At 41.9% G+C, this 13,475-nt stretch overlaps 1 protein-coding gene across 2 annotated transcripts in view; it reads left to right on the plus strand.

The window, feature by feature from the left end:
• Nucleotides 1–1,225: 1,225 nt before the first annotated feature.
• Nucleotides 1,226–13,475, plus strand: part of LOC121357992 (SPHK1 interactor, AKAP domain containing) — a 63,067-nt gene continuing 50,817 nt past the window's right edge. For both annotated transcript variants that reach the window (XM_041475820.1, XM_041475821.1), the window contains exon 1: nucleotides 1,226–1,333. The gene's annotated coding sequence lies outside the window, so the exon portion shown is untranslated. The remainder of the gene's footprint in view (nucleotides 1,334–13,475) is intronic.

Genomic DNA, 13,475 nt, shown 5'->3' on the forward strand with positions numbered 1-13,475 from the left:
CCGTCTCTTGTGAGTCAAGAGCTTTTAATCTCTCCTTCCACGACTAGAGACCAATTCTAATCATTTCCATTGCACAGATTCTCTGACATGGTTATAAAAACATGACAGAGCCGAGCCTCAACACACTCGGTATTTTTCTGAAAAGAAAAAGCAAACAAACCAGGAAAAGTTTGCTGAAAGTAACCAAATAAAATAGTCGGAATGAGCTCAAAACAAGCTGTAAGTTGTAGTTAACTCTAGGCTCCTTGTCCAAATGCTTGAGTGTCACATCTGAGACAGCCAGAAAGAAATCCCCGTCATTTAAATCACATGGTTTTCGGGGCTGGGGCTCCAGGAACATCATGACATTCGTAACGAGGACTCAGCAAGGATCGCCCGTTTCTCTCTGGAGCCAACGAGCACCTCTCTGTCACGTCCCCGTTCCCACACCGCAGCCAGAGCACAACGCCAGCAACTTCTGCAGCCGTCCTGAACTCCCGCAGCCGCACCTCCATCGCTCCAGCCGACAGCTCCCGACCGGCCGCCGCCTCCCGCATGTCCCGGCCGGGCACCGGCTGCCAGGCAGCGGCTCGCAGGTGCGAGGAGTGCCGGGCACGGCGCTGCCCTGCGGGGAGGACGGCGCCCGGGGGGCTCCCTGTGGAGCCGCGCTCGGCCCCGCCGCAGCCCGCACCCCCGGGGAGAGCAGGGCCCCGCGGGGCCCGGCCGCGAGGGAGGGCCGGGGGAGGCGGCGGGGCGGGCGGGGGAGGAGTGAGGCGGAGGGCAGGGCCGGGAGGCGCCGCAGCGCCGGGGACGCGCCGTCGCTGCCCCGACACGGCCGGAGCGGAGGGTCCCGCTGCCTTCGCCGCCGCCATGGCCGGGCGCCCCCCGCCCGCCGCCCCCAGGTAGGGCCCGCGCCCCTCCCCGCGCGCGGGTTCAGAGCCTTAGGAGCCGCCGGTGCCGCCGGGTGAGTATCGGCGCTGGGCGCCCGCGGGGCCCCGCGCGGTGCCGAGCACCCCGCCCGGGCTCTCGGCGGCGCGGGAGCCCGCGGGACGGGCGGGGGTCCCCGGCCTGGGAACGGCCACGGAGGAGCCGCGCTTCTTGGGTTCTGCGGTGGCCGCGGGGGAGCGGAGCCGCTGCTGGGCGCGGAGCGGCTCCGGGAATTCGCGTGCGGCTGCGGAAGGGCGGGCGGCGCGCCGCACCTGCCGGGAGGTGCTCGGTCACCCGCCACGGCTTTGCCCCTACGCCTAAAGCAGGAACTAGAGGGCTTTTCTTACAATAGAAAGGAAAAATAGCCATTGTCGTCTAAATTCGCTCTAACAGCTGGTTTTCATGCCGTAGCATCTCGAGAGAGCCGGTAAGTTAATTAGCGCTTAATGATACCTTTAGGATGTTGTGCTTAAATCACTTCGACGCGTGTCCGCTACCTAGTTAATCAGATTGCTTCACGATGAAAGAAAAACCTAAAAATCACTGTAGTTCTGTTACCCTGGCTCCACCAAACGCGCATTTATAGCAGTCATGAAGAACCGATTAGCGCAAAACTTCCTGCAAGACGGAAATGGATGTACGGATAGCAGGAGCCTACCGGAGATGCAAGATGTGGTTAAGCATAATTTTCAACAATCACAAGTAAATTGCATTTTGATAGTAGCAGGCAGACAGAAGTATTATAGAAATTGTACTATTTAAGACTATCATAGATAAAAAGCATATGTTGTCAATTATTACAGTTAGTTTTGGTTTAGCTGCTCCCAGTGCAATGTCTAAATGAGACGTAAAAAGCCGATAGAAATAAAGTTTGGAGAGCGCGCAGCCTAAAAAGAAAGATGGTGAAACGATGTGTAACTGCCTAAACACACAAGAGGAACTACTTGGGGGAGGGAGGGACAATGACACCTGAGTGGGTGATAATTACTTTGAGGAGAAATTGTTTCTATTTACTAGAAGGAAACAAAAAGTCTTAAAGCAATCCCTTAGAGAGACTGGACTGAATAGTGTTTCATATCAATAAACATTTACTGACCAAACCTTAATAATGCTTTTGCATTTCCATCTGAACTGCCTGATCTAGAAATAGTCCTTGCCAGTTTTTCCCTTGACATTTTAGGGTGAAATGAAAAATTATTTAGCTTTTTAATTTTTGTTATTGATCAGGGCAAGTAATTTTTAATGCATTTTTACACTATGAATAACAATGAGATTATAGTAAATTTAGTATTTAATGGGAAGTCACTATCTGAAAGAGAGAGGGATGCAGACTTTGAGGCAAGAGAGACTTTTAGGTTATTTGACACAACATCTTATATTTCACACTCTACAAAAATTGGGTAGAATGCACTCTTGACCCCAAGATGAACAGATATTCCAGCAAGACAGTCTTGAAGGTATCAAGAATTGGACAAGCTGCTGCCTTCCTTGCCTCTGGTCTTGTTCTCATTGCTACAAATTTACCTCCTCATAAGCCTACAGTCATCTTCCAACTCCACGACTGTTGCTAAGCTTTTCATCACTGTTTTTAGAAACTGAGGAAACCAGCCCTATTCCGTTCCAGAGCTCTGCCATCTGGTCATCTCTTCACCTCTGCTTCAGGCCTATTAACCCAGATAAAATTGCCTATTTCTGTAGCAAGGCCAAAGCTAATCTTATTCATGTGAGCAAGGTACCTCTTTCATCTTCCCAAAGAGTGACCCTTTTCCCAGAGCTTAAGCAGATCCTTACACCAAGAGCTACTAGTCTCTCTTTTATCTCCTGAGGCTCACTGTTGACAGCTGTTATTTGCTTGTTATTTGTTAATCAAGGTAACCCTTTCCTTGCTGAAGCTTTAATTGTAAGCTTTCTGTCTGTGAGTAAGGATCACAGGACTACAGGAAGGGTGACCAGAACAGCAAGTAATTTATTCAGGTCATTCCTGTCTTCATCAGGAAACCCTGAGGAAAAAAAAAAATACACATCTGGGGAGCCATGGGACAGATAACTTGTTATCATACACGTGCAGCTCATTATGCCCACCGTACAATATTTAGGCAACTTTTAATTGAGATGTAGCTACAGCAGCTGTTGAGAAATACAAACTTTGAATGTCAGCATTTAGGAGTTAGCTTTACTGACCTCACCAAAGAAAGTTTTCACTTCCAAACTGTTAGAAATCAAGGGCATTTTTCATTTTCCTTACAGAATCACTTCAGGCATTAACCTGTTTCTGTGACTGTTTATACCTTATCTTAGTGACCTACACATACATTCCTAAGTTGAGGCCACAGCTCTGCCCACTTGCTGTGACACATCACCATCACTCCGGAGTTCAACAAAAACTCAGGGTGCACATCAGTTCCTGCTCAGTAGCTTCCCTCCTTTGGCTTCCATAGATGAAGGCAAAATCCTGGGTTGGGTTGCCAGCAGTCACTGCAGAGCAGTGCAGGCAAGTGGCCTTCAGGCTTCTGATAATTTAGCATTTCCAGCAGCAGCTTCTTGCAGTGAACACTTAGCCTGGGGGTCAGATGAGCAGCTGCAGAGAACTGCACAGAACTGGTAGCTGCCACTCTCCCTTCAAGCAGCATTTTTGATGCATGTTGCAGTTGGGGAGCTGGAAATGTGATCTATAAGGATGTATTGTTTGGGTTTTTTTGTTTGTTTGTGGTGGCTGGTTTTGGTTTGGTGTGTTTTTTTATGGTGGAGGAAAAACACCCCCACATTAAAATCTTAAATATATCAGCTTGCAATCTGCCTCATCAGGTGAGAGACAGGAAGAAAAAGGTATGAACTTTTTACATATGAGGCAGGAACTTGCTTATTTCTGGCCCCTGTGTTAGTGACTATCTGGGCTGCTGCTGCTTAAGGACATACAACCACCCCCTTCAGTAAAACTGCAGTTTTTCTGCTCAAGCTTATGAAACCAAACCTATAAACATATGCAGTTTTATGTATCTGAAAGAAGTACTGGCTGCCAAATAAAAGTCTTCCAACATGTCTTTTGGAGTGGAACCTGCTTTCAACACACCTTTTGTGAAAATACTAGAAAGAAATGGAGGAATTAAAAGTGTTCTTCAGTTCAGAATTTGAAACAGTAGTGGAGCTTAGAAGCAACATTAGACTGAATAGTAATTTGGAAAAATTAAAATGCCTGTACACTCAATGGAGATGAGAAGTAGCAGGTTTTATGTTTTAAAAAGTAAAGAGACAAGCCGAAGAATAGACAAGTTCTCTCTATTTCTGAGAACTTGCTCTGCATGTAATAAAAAAAGTGTTGAATCACCAACACAAAGTGATCTTTGCTACATCTCAGAAATACGTGGTGTGGCACATAGTGCACAAAGAATGGGTAGGAAAAGCCTTTGTAGTTTTACAGGATCTGGTGGAAACCATGCACTGTTTACATCTGATGAACATGCTAGGGCTGACCACAGATGTAAAGAGGTAAGTTAAGATATTTAAAGCTGAGAAGAGATCCAAAAGCTGTGGCTGTGTCAGAGCTTCCTTACAGGCAGCAGGCATGTGGCACTCGGTGCCACTGGAGCTTACACTGTAACACTGTCACAGACAGGGCTGACAGCTGCTCTTGTGCTCCAGCAAAGCAGCCTGCATCTTGTATAACGGAGAAAACAGATTTGGTGGCTTTGAACTAAGATGCTTTTAGGAATGAGTGAAATAAAACTTTGATCCTTTAAGGAGACAAGATTGCAGGCAAAGACTCCACAATAGCCATGGGACTAAGCTAAAGATAACAATTCCTTTGAATAAATTGTTAAAGAAAAGAGAATGCCAACAAAAATAAACAGGAAAGCAACACATAAACAGAAATAAATACTAAACATTTATTCTTAAAAATTACCAGTGATGAGTGAAATTATATAAGTGAAGAGGAGCAATGGGTAGTGTTTGGTGGGACTGACCACATAGACCACATCTTACAGGTCTTTTGTCCATATTTTTCCACCTCTGTGAGTAAAGGCAAACCGAATGTATTACAAATCTTATTTAAATTGAAGAGAACAAATAAATCCCCTGAACAAGTGAGTAACGTCAGAACTCCCATTATGAGGAAACTGCATGCATTAGAGCAGCAGCTGGCGTCACATATGAGGATGAAATTTATTTTTCTGCACTCATGCAGAACCAGTACTGCAGCCCAACCAGAGGAATCAGTTTAATACTTGCTGGGTATGCTTTTTATTTGCAAATTAGCAGATGAATGTACCAGATATTATGAGTGTAGTAGCCAGAAAAAAAAATCTGGTAAGTTTCAATACTCACTGACTTCTTCCAGTGTTAGTTTCAGTCTCAGTGGTGGGAATACCTGAAATGACATGCTGTGCCCTGTTTTCATGGGCCATTACTTTAAGCAGTTCACTAACCTAGCTAACCTGTGTTGTTAAACATAGACAAAATTCTCAGAGATTCTTTCCTTCAGTGAGGTCAGGGGAGAAAAAAAAAATCAGCTAAAACCAGCAGGAACCTAAATTGTCAAAGGTCATAAGTCTGTGCATGAGGGATCTGATCCCTTGAGGAATGGGACTGTGGGTGAAGGGAGGAGGGAGACATGTAGAAGTAGTAAAGAAGTTAACTATAAAATTTCCATGCTTTGTTTCACTAACCCACTTGCACACTACAGTGGCCAAACCATGCTGCATATGTCCAGGCTTGGCATCTCCATTTCTTCCTTATTTAACCAATCCCATCTGGTTTTAATTCTCTAATCCTGCCTACCCTAGCCTCCCACATGAATTTCTCACTGTTTTCCTGAAATATCCATTAATCTCCTCTTTCAGCTCTGGCTCTAATCCTGTGCATCCCTTCTCCCCTTTGTGACTGCAGTAGTTGCAGTAGTGTCAGTCACTCTGTTCACAGTCTGCCTGTGCACACCAACCCTTCTCCTCATTCATTCATTCCTCTCCTTCTCCAGACACACTTGAGAAGTATTAGCAACTATCAGTGATAATTTGCAATAATAAGGATCTGTTGTTATGCTGCTCATTTTGTATATGATTTAGGCTATAACCTCCTCCCAGTAATCATTGTAGGCACACTCACTAATTCATCAGGGTTTTGTCATCTCCTTCCTCAGCCCTACATTAATCACTTTACTCTTTCTTTACTCTACTTTACTCTTTCTTGTTATGTGGGGTTGGTTCAGCTACTACCTGAGAAGGCACAGGGGGAGGGAGGCATAGACTCACGGCAACCTTTATCTGCGCTGTGGCTAAGGAGGCCCAGTCACTCTTCCCCGAACTTAAGAACACCCTCTAAAGAACACGTATTAAAGCCATGTATTTTAAGGTGTGATTGGTGCCTGAACAGACAGAGGTGGCATATGCAGAGAGCACTGGGGTGTGCTGGAGGTGCTGATGAGCAGGAGCAGGCGGGGGAGCTCCCTCTCTGAGGATACAGCCTGGGGTGGCAGGGTCCCAGCAGTGGTCCCTCCAGGCTCACTGCTCTGGATTACACTCACTGCAGCTGCTCTCACACACAGTATTGACTTATTTCAGTGGAGAAGCAGCTTCAACATGAAGCACCAGGAATGCAAGCACTAATAGCCATGTAGTTTTGAGCATTAACTCAGAAGTGCAGCAGGCAGCTTTAGGTTTTTTCTCAGAAGAAGGAAAATTAATTAAACTTCTACATCAAAACAATAGCTTTAATTACCAACTCACTGGATAAAATGCAGCAGCAGCTCCTCTTCTCCTGGAGTGTTGAACAGGCTCTTGCCTGTGCTCTCTGGGGAGAAGCAGAAAGGGGAAGCCTGCTTGGCACTCACGAGGATCAGGCACTTTGAAAAACTTGACATTTCTCAGGATCTCAGTGCCAGAAATTGGTGGGGGTTGTTTCCCAATTTTTTAACCACCTCTTTGCTTATCAGTGGATTTGATAGTGCTTTAGACTACATGTGCAGTACAGCTTCCCTTCCTCCTGCTTCACTGAAAGGGAGAAAAAAAACATACTGCACATTTCTGGTTGTCTTTTAACCAGAACTACAAAGTTAGCATGTGCAGATTAATACTACAATATTTGGGATTAATTTGCTGCCCAGAATGAACTTTTTTTTCAGTCTTGTCAACCTTTGGATTGTTGTAATTAATCTCTTTATAGTTTCTCTCAGTAATTTTCTTCACTTCAAGACTTGCCTGGTTATTATTAAATATCTGGCTACTGCAATTGCCCACGACACACAATAAGTAGTTATCAAAGTTATGTTTCCTCTTGGCTGTGGCATCACAATTTCTTTTACATCTAATTATTCTTGACTGCTGTGTAAGAAAGTGTCATTTGTAAGTCTTGATTAAATCAATTTATCACTGAAAGAAAAAGTTCTTTTCTAAAACTGCTAACACAGAACTTGATGCTGGAGTACGTATTTCACTGCTAGTGAAATTCAGAACTGGTCAGTAAGTCCTGTATAATCCTAGGCAGTGACTTTAAGACTTATCCTTCATGCACTGTCCTTAGCTGGACATTCTATTACATAAATTGCTGGGAAATTGAAAGTTGTTGAATGAGTACATTGTTGTGGTGTAGTTAAAACTTTCTAAACAGAAAGATGCACAGAATTTCGTGGGACTTACTTGTATTTTCTTTTAGCAGTGAAAAACGTGTGGTCTTCATGTAGTCTCTGTGAGATTGCACAGTTATCAAAATTTCATGTATGGGCATTCCATCAGCCGTGGAGCTGTTCATTACATGCTGTGGCTCTTCAGATTATTAAAGAAAGAAACAACTCTTACTTTTCAGAGCTGTGTTTAAATCAGGTCCCAATCCGTTTCCCCTAAGATGCATTTGTAACCATCAGTGCTATTTCAATTTGAAAAGAGAAGAAATCAAATCAGCAGGGTAATGTTTCAACAACATACTTATAGATTGTTCCTCTTCTATGTTGTCAGGGCAATGTCCTCCGTCTCAGTGAAAAATGTGTATTACCATTGTAGGCATCTAATAAAAATGAACAGGTCATTTATTTTTAAAAGGAAAAGATTTGCGTGCTGTGGTGTTGAAGTGAAAACCTGTTATCCTCCCATAAACCCTGGAATAAGGCCTTACCCTCAACTGGAATAAAACAAAATGCTTCTTGAATATTTAAAAATACAGAAGTAATAGCACAGCTCTTAGGGAGCTTAGTTATAGATCACATTGATCTGCCAAGACCTTCAACCCTAAACATAATGCGTGCCATAAATTCAGTGAAATCCAATGGTCACTTTGTCCACTTTCCCAAAGGTAGCATATATGACCTGTATCAGTGCTTGCATGATGTAATTTAAGGTTAGTATAGCTACCAAACACAGAGTTTTGGTACTTCTGCAAATACACCCATACTTCTGAGATTTTGGAAATCTGTGCATTATGGAACAGTGCATGTGACTATAAGAGAGAGGTGTCTTTTGGTACTAGCAGCAGTAGCAGATTTTTATTTCATACAAGAAAAATTATTTCATAGTTAAGTACATATTTGTTGAGTACAACAGGTGATTTTCTGATTCAAAAGGCAAGGCTTTTAAGGCATCACGTATAAGAAAAATAATTGACTACTGAAAAAATAGCGACAGACCATAAACAAGTAACATAAATACAAATACTAGTCTGAGTCAAATAATGAAACAAACAAAAAGGCTGTAGGACTGGATTTACTTTGCATACACAGAACCAGACCTCTGTGTTCCCTCTGTCTTTCTGTAGCTGCAGTTGTTACAGTGACCCCCACTAATGAAACAATGGGCAGGAATTTGGTGAAACCTGGATTTAAGGACATACTTGTTTTTTTCTGCCTTTGAATTGAAAGAGCTTAGCGTTGATCAGAGTAAAATCTAAACACACCCAAAGGCATAAAGCAAGTGGCAACCTCTACTCTTAATGAAGTTAATAGGAAGAGCTGTTTTTTTGGGGTTTTTTCATTAGTTGTAAGTGTAGGAATACTCATTTGGCAAGTACTCACAGAATCACACTGCAGGCAGTGATAAAGTTGTCTGGGAGCTTCAGCTGAGCTCAGTCTGTGGTGCAGATGGTCCTGCTGGACCTTGTGCATCCCAGTGGGAACAAGTTAACCATGTCAAGCCCAGGTATCACAACAGTTTCATAATTAATCTGAAGTTCATTGCAAAGCAGTGGCAGTTTATCTACATTATGCTACCAAGGAATTAATTAAATTAGTAACACATTGACCTGATTCACTGTTAGGCTCCCAGAGATAATGTCCCATGTTCATTGTAGAGTATGAAAGGCCGTAGATTTTGGAGAGTAGAAAGAAGCCTTCATACTGCCAAAAAAGCTCAAGTTTCTTGGACTGAAATCTCATGCTTTTTTAAACTGGTATAAGTGAGGAAAAAATTGTGAATGTTGCCTTCACCTACCACTCAGTCCTGTTAATCACATTACAGTCCATGGGAAAAAAAAATTCACAAATTGAAGCAAGTTAAACCAAATATAATGTTTGCAGTGTCTTGACTGCACTGTCACTGTCCCTGTGTGTGACACTGGTTCAGCTAGGGCATGCCTTACAGATTCTTGAGAATAGGAACTCCTGATCACCTCATCATATTTTTCTCCCTCTGCTGTGATTGACTTGGATCACAGAAATGCTCCTCTACCCCACCTCCCCCCCAAAAAACAGGAAATAAAGGAAAAAATAAAAGAAGTTGTCATGCTTTACTGATCAGTTTTGTGGCTTACTGGTGGCTGGGGAGTCTTCAGGCGTTTGGAATAAATATTTTGTTATAATTTCCTATAGAATTCAGAGATACTAACTTCTGTGATATGGACAGGTTCATCTTCACTACACTGAAGCAAATTCTCATGCTTTGTAATAAAGAACACTCTACGTCATGATACTACAACCACTTGTCTTGCCATATGCCTACTTTTTTGTTTCCAAGGCCCCAGGCTGTTCCATAATTCAAATTCTGTGTTGAAAACTCTGGTTTTCCAGTATCAGTAGTCCATTTTCACTAACAGTTTTTCCCTTTTATGTTTTTAAAAGTAGCTGAAAGTGATGCTGCACCAGTGGGAAATTCCCAAGCTCCTATCTTAAATACCTATATTTAGGTACAGACAGGACCCCTTCCTTAATCTCATAATTCCAAAGCCAGATTTATTATTTCTGTGGAGAAGTGGTACAAAGAATTTCAGAAAATCTGCTGAATACTAGGAAAATGCCATTCAAAAGATGAAAGTTATGTTCACCTTCTGATCACGCACATAATCCTGACTACCTACCACATTTCAATTATGCTTGTACAGTCTATTTGATTTGTAATCAATCTAAAAAGGAAAACACACGAACAGTTAGCAAGTTTTGATTAGCTACACACATTTTCTATTCAAATAAAATCGTGACATATGCATTTACTTCTAAGTTATGAACATCTTCGTCACATTACTCTTCCCTTCAGAAATATTCAATATCTGTCTTGAATATAATCACTGAAAAGCTTTTATAAATTAAATTTGAGATCTTTAGAGGATGACCTTGAAAAAAACCTGTCAGATAGTGAAATACTTGTTTGCATGTGCTGTGCTTTGAGGCTTGTTTTGTCAGTGTTTTACTGTTGTTGCTCTGATGCTCCAAATGAGACTCCCATTTGTTGATGACAAAAGCTGGTTGAGAAGCTTGTCTGTGATGTTTGGCTATATAATATAAATGGGATGCCAAAAATTCTTAATGAATGAGTTAAGGGGAGATTTACATCCTCCACATAAAAACACTGGTGTCTTCCTGTGTCTGTTGCACAGCTTGTCCTGAGATGCCCAGCTGACAGTTTGTGCACAGCCAGAGGATGAGAGGAGCAGGCAGTGAGCACAAGTTGTTTGTTAGATACAAGAAACATAAAAAACAGGCTGTGAAAAATTACCCAGTGGTTTATGGCATGACAGCCTAATTTTCAATGTCTTTGATTTCATCCTGAAAAGTGGTGAGAATTTCTATTTCTAGTTGAAATCTGTGGGAGCTGTTTGCACATTTGTTATGTATTTAAATTGGACCAAGTTGCACCAGTTTCCAGCTGTGTCACAATGTTTTTTCCATTCTTTTTAGAGGAGGATCAGACAACATTGTACATTTGAGCTATTACATTGTGCTGCACTAACACATCCTATATTAAGAATAGGCATTGCCATCGAAAATGCAGAAATAATATAAATTTCTTAATAAATACACAGTCATGAACAGTTTTTGCTAGAATGGAAAAACAATTATATCCTCTTTTGTTCTCCTTTCCACAGCACAAGGACCAGTAATGTTGTACAGTACACCTACATACGCTAAGTGAATAAGGGATTTTTTGTGGGACATCATTTTAAGAATATTTCAGATTTTGTATTGGTTTTTGCTGACAAGTAGGCTTAAATAGTAGCAATTCTATTGCTTTGCTGCAGAGGAAATGAAACTGCCTTATTCTGATGTTTCTGTGATACCTGTGTCTGTATCTCTAAAATCATCTTCCCAGTAAGCACTGCTCACTTAAGTTATGTGTATACAGACTAATTGCTCAAAGAATCCTTCCTTTAACAAGATTTCTTATCTTTCCTGCAGTCAAACCCTCAGCAGAGCCTTAGTTTCCCACTGGCTGGCACTCCAGAACTGAGTACAAACTCGTTGCTTTTGGGGCAGAAAAGCAGTCTGAGTTGTCTTTCAGTCCATCTCCATAAGGTAAAGTCCTTTAGCCTTCCCTGCATTTAAGGGTCTGTTCCTTAATCTTCTCCAAGTCAGTCATTCTTCTTCAGCAGACCTTGCTGGTCCCTAGCTTTTGATCCAGGTCATCTTTTTGTACCTTCTAAAACACCCTCCACCTCAGGAACTCAGCAGAAGTTCCAGTTACCTGTGAATTGTTGTGGGCATTTCCCACCCAAAGAGATCTCACAATTCCTCCTGTTCTTTCCTGTGGTTTCCTCTGACTAAGGTCCAAGGCTGGAAATAAGGAAATAATAAGGAAAACTTTCAGAACTTCTTTCTGGAAGTTTTCCTTATTAAGTAGCCATTCTACCAACAAAGGTCTATCTAGAACTGGCTTAAAGCCATGCCAAATCCAGGGATAGGTGGGGAAAAGGCAGGATGCCTATCAGCTGTGTGCAAAAGCCAGTTTTATATTGGGTTAACTCTCTGTCAGTAAATTACTGACCATCAAAAGCCACCAGCCCAGTCATCTGTCGTTCAGCTCCTGAGTGCCAACTCTGTGATCTGATTGTCAGCTCTCTGAACTGAATATATCCTGCCATAGCTATTGAATGTGGAGGAGTTTGTCAGACTTGTACATAAAGCCTTGTTATTTTAGCCTTAGCAATTCAATCAGTAAATTCAGGAAGGAAGGAATTTCTAAGTAGGTCATAAAAATGTAGTCAGTTTTGTTTACATTTGTTCTTCAGTAAAACTTGTCTGCACTTTTATAATATTTTAAAAACATGATTTGAAAGAAGGCTGATGATTGCTACTGCTTACAGAGACTTATAGATTTATTTAGTGGTTTAATTTGGAGGTCATTCAGGGCTCTTTGGGCATTGTGAAGTGTACCCCAGCATGGATTATCTTTTCTCTGCATCTGTTTTTCATCAGCATGTAGCCAAAGACCTGGTCTTCTGGCAGCTGTATCACTGATAAAAGTGAAATGTAAATCAAGAGTACCCAGTAGACACTGTGAAATGAGAAATCGGAATATAAAGCATTTAAACTTCTAGTCTTTTTAGTGTGCTGATCTGCAAAACCCAATCCTGTACCTGTTAGAGTGCACAGACAGTGAAGGGAAGTATTCAGTATTTTGGTTTCCAGTGAAGCCAATAGCAGCCATGGGAGACTGAAAAAAGTCTATTAATACCCTGCAAGATGCGATCCTGATATTGCCAGTGATTATATTCTGTTCTTGAGTTCCAAATCCATAACAAAATCAGAAAGACATTTGTTTGAGGTATTTATAGAGCATCTGTTTGACTAACCATCTGTGCTCTGATTGAAGTATACACATTGTCCAGACTGAATTAAAACCATTTATATGGATTAGAATAGTAACTTTGACACTGTTACGTCTAAAGATTTTGCTCCTAGTGACTTTGCTGACCTGTTTACTTACAAAGGTAAATTTTAAAACTGTAAAATTTGAAAGGTAGAGTGAGGAAAGGGTATGACTAGTCTCTCCACTTCAAAAGGCTTTGAAGTTAAGAGATGCTGTTTGAACACTGCATGCCTTTCAAAACTGCTTCTTGCTCAGGGTCTGGATTTAGCTGGCTGCCTTCCTCAGTTGCTTATTAGATTTTGGGTTTATTTGGGAGGGTAGAAGTAAGAAGATGCTAAGGTATTTTGATCTGCTTTCACTTCTCTCATATTTCTATTTCAAAATGAGATTCATCTCTTTTTTGTTGTTCATGATGTTCACTACAGATATTAGCAGAACAACAGAAATGTAGCTCACTATAGCTTGGCATTAATTGCACTGAGAAACCTCCCTGTGTTCATTCAGTTTGCTTCCTTCCAGATTATTTTTTTCATGGATCAGTATGTTTGCTATGTTCAAAATGCCAAGATTAGG

This window comes from Pyrgilauda ruficollis, unplaced genomic scaffold, assembly GCF_017590135.1.
Source record: "Pyrgilauda ruficollis isolate IOZ18807 unplaced genomic scaffold, ASM1759013v1 scaffold36, whole genome shotgun sequence".
Taxonomy (NCBI): domain Eukaryota; kingdom Metazoa; phylum Chordata; class Aves; order Passeriformes; family Passeridae; genus Pyrgilauda; species Pyrgilauda ruficollis.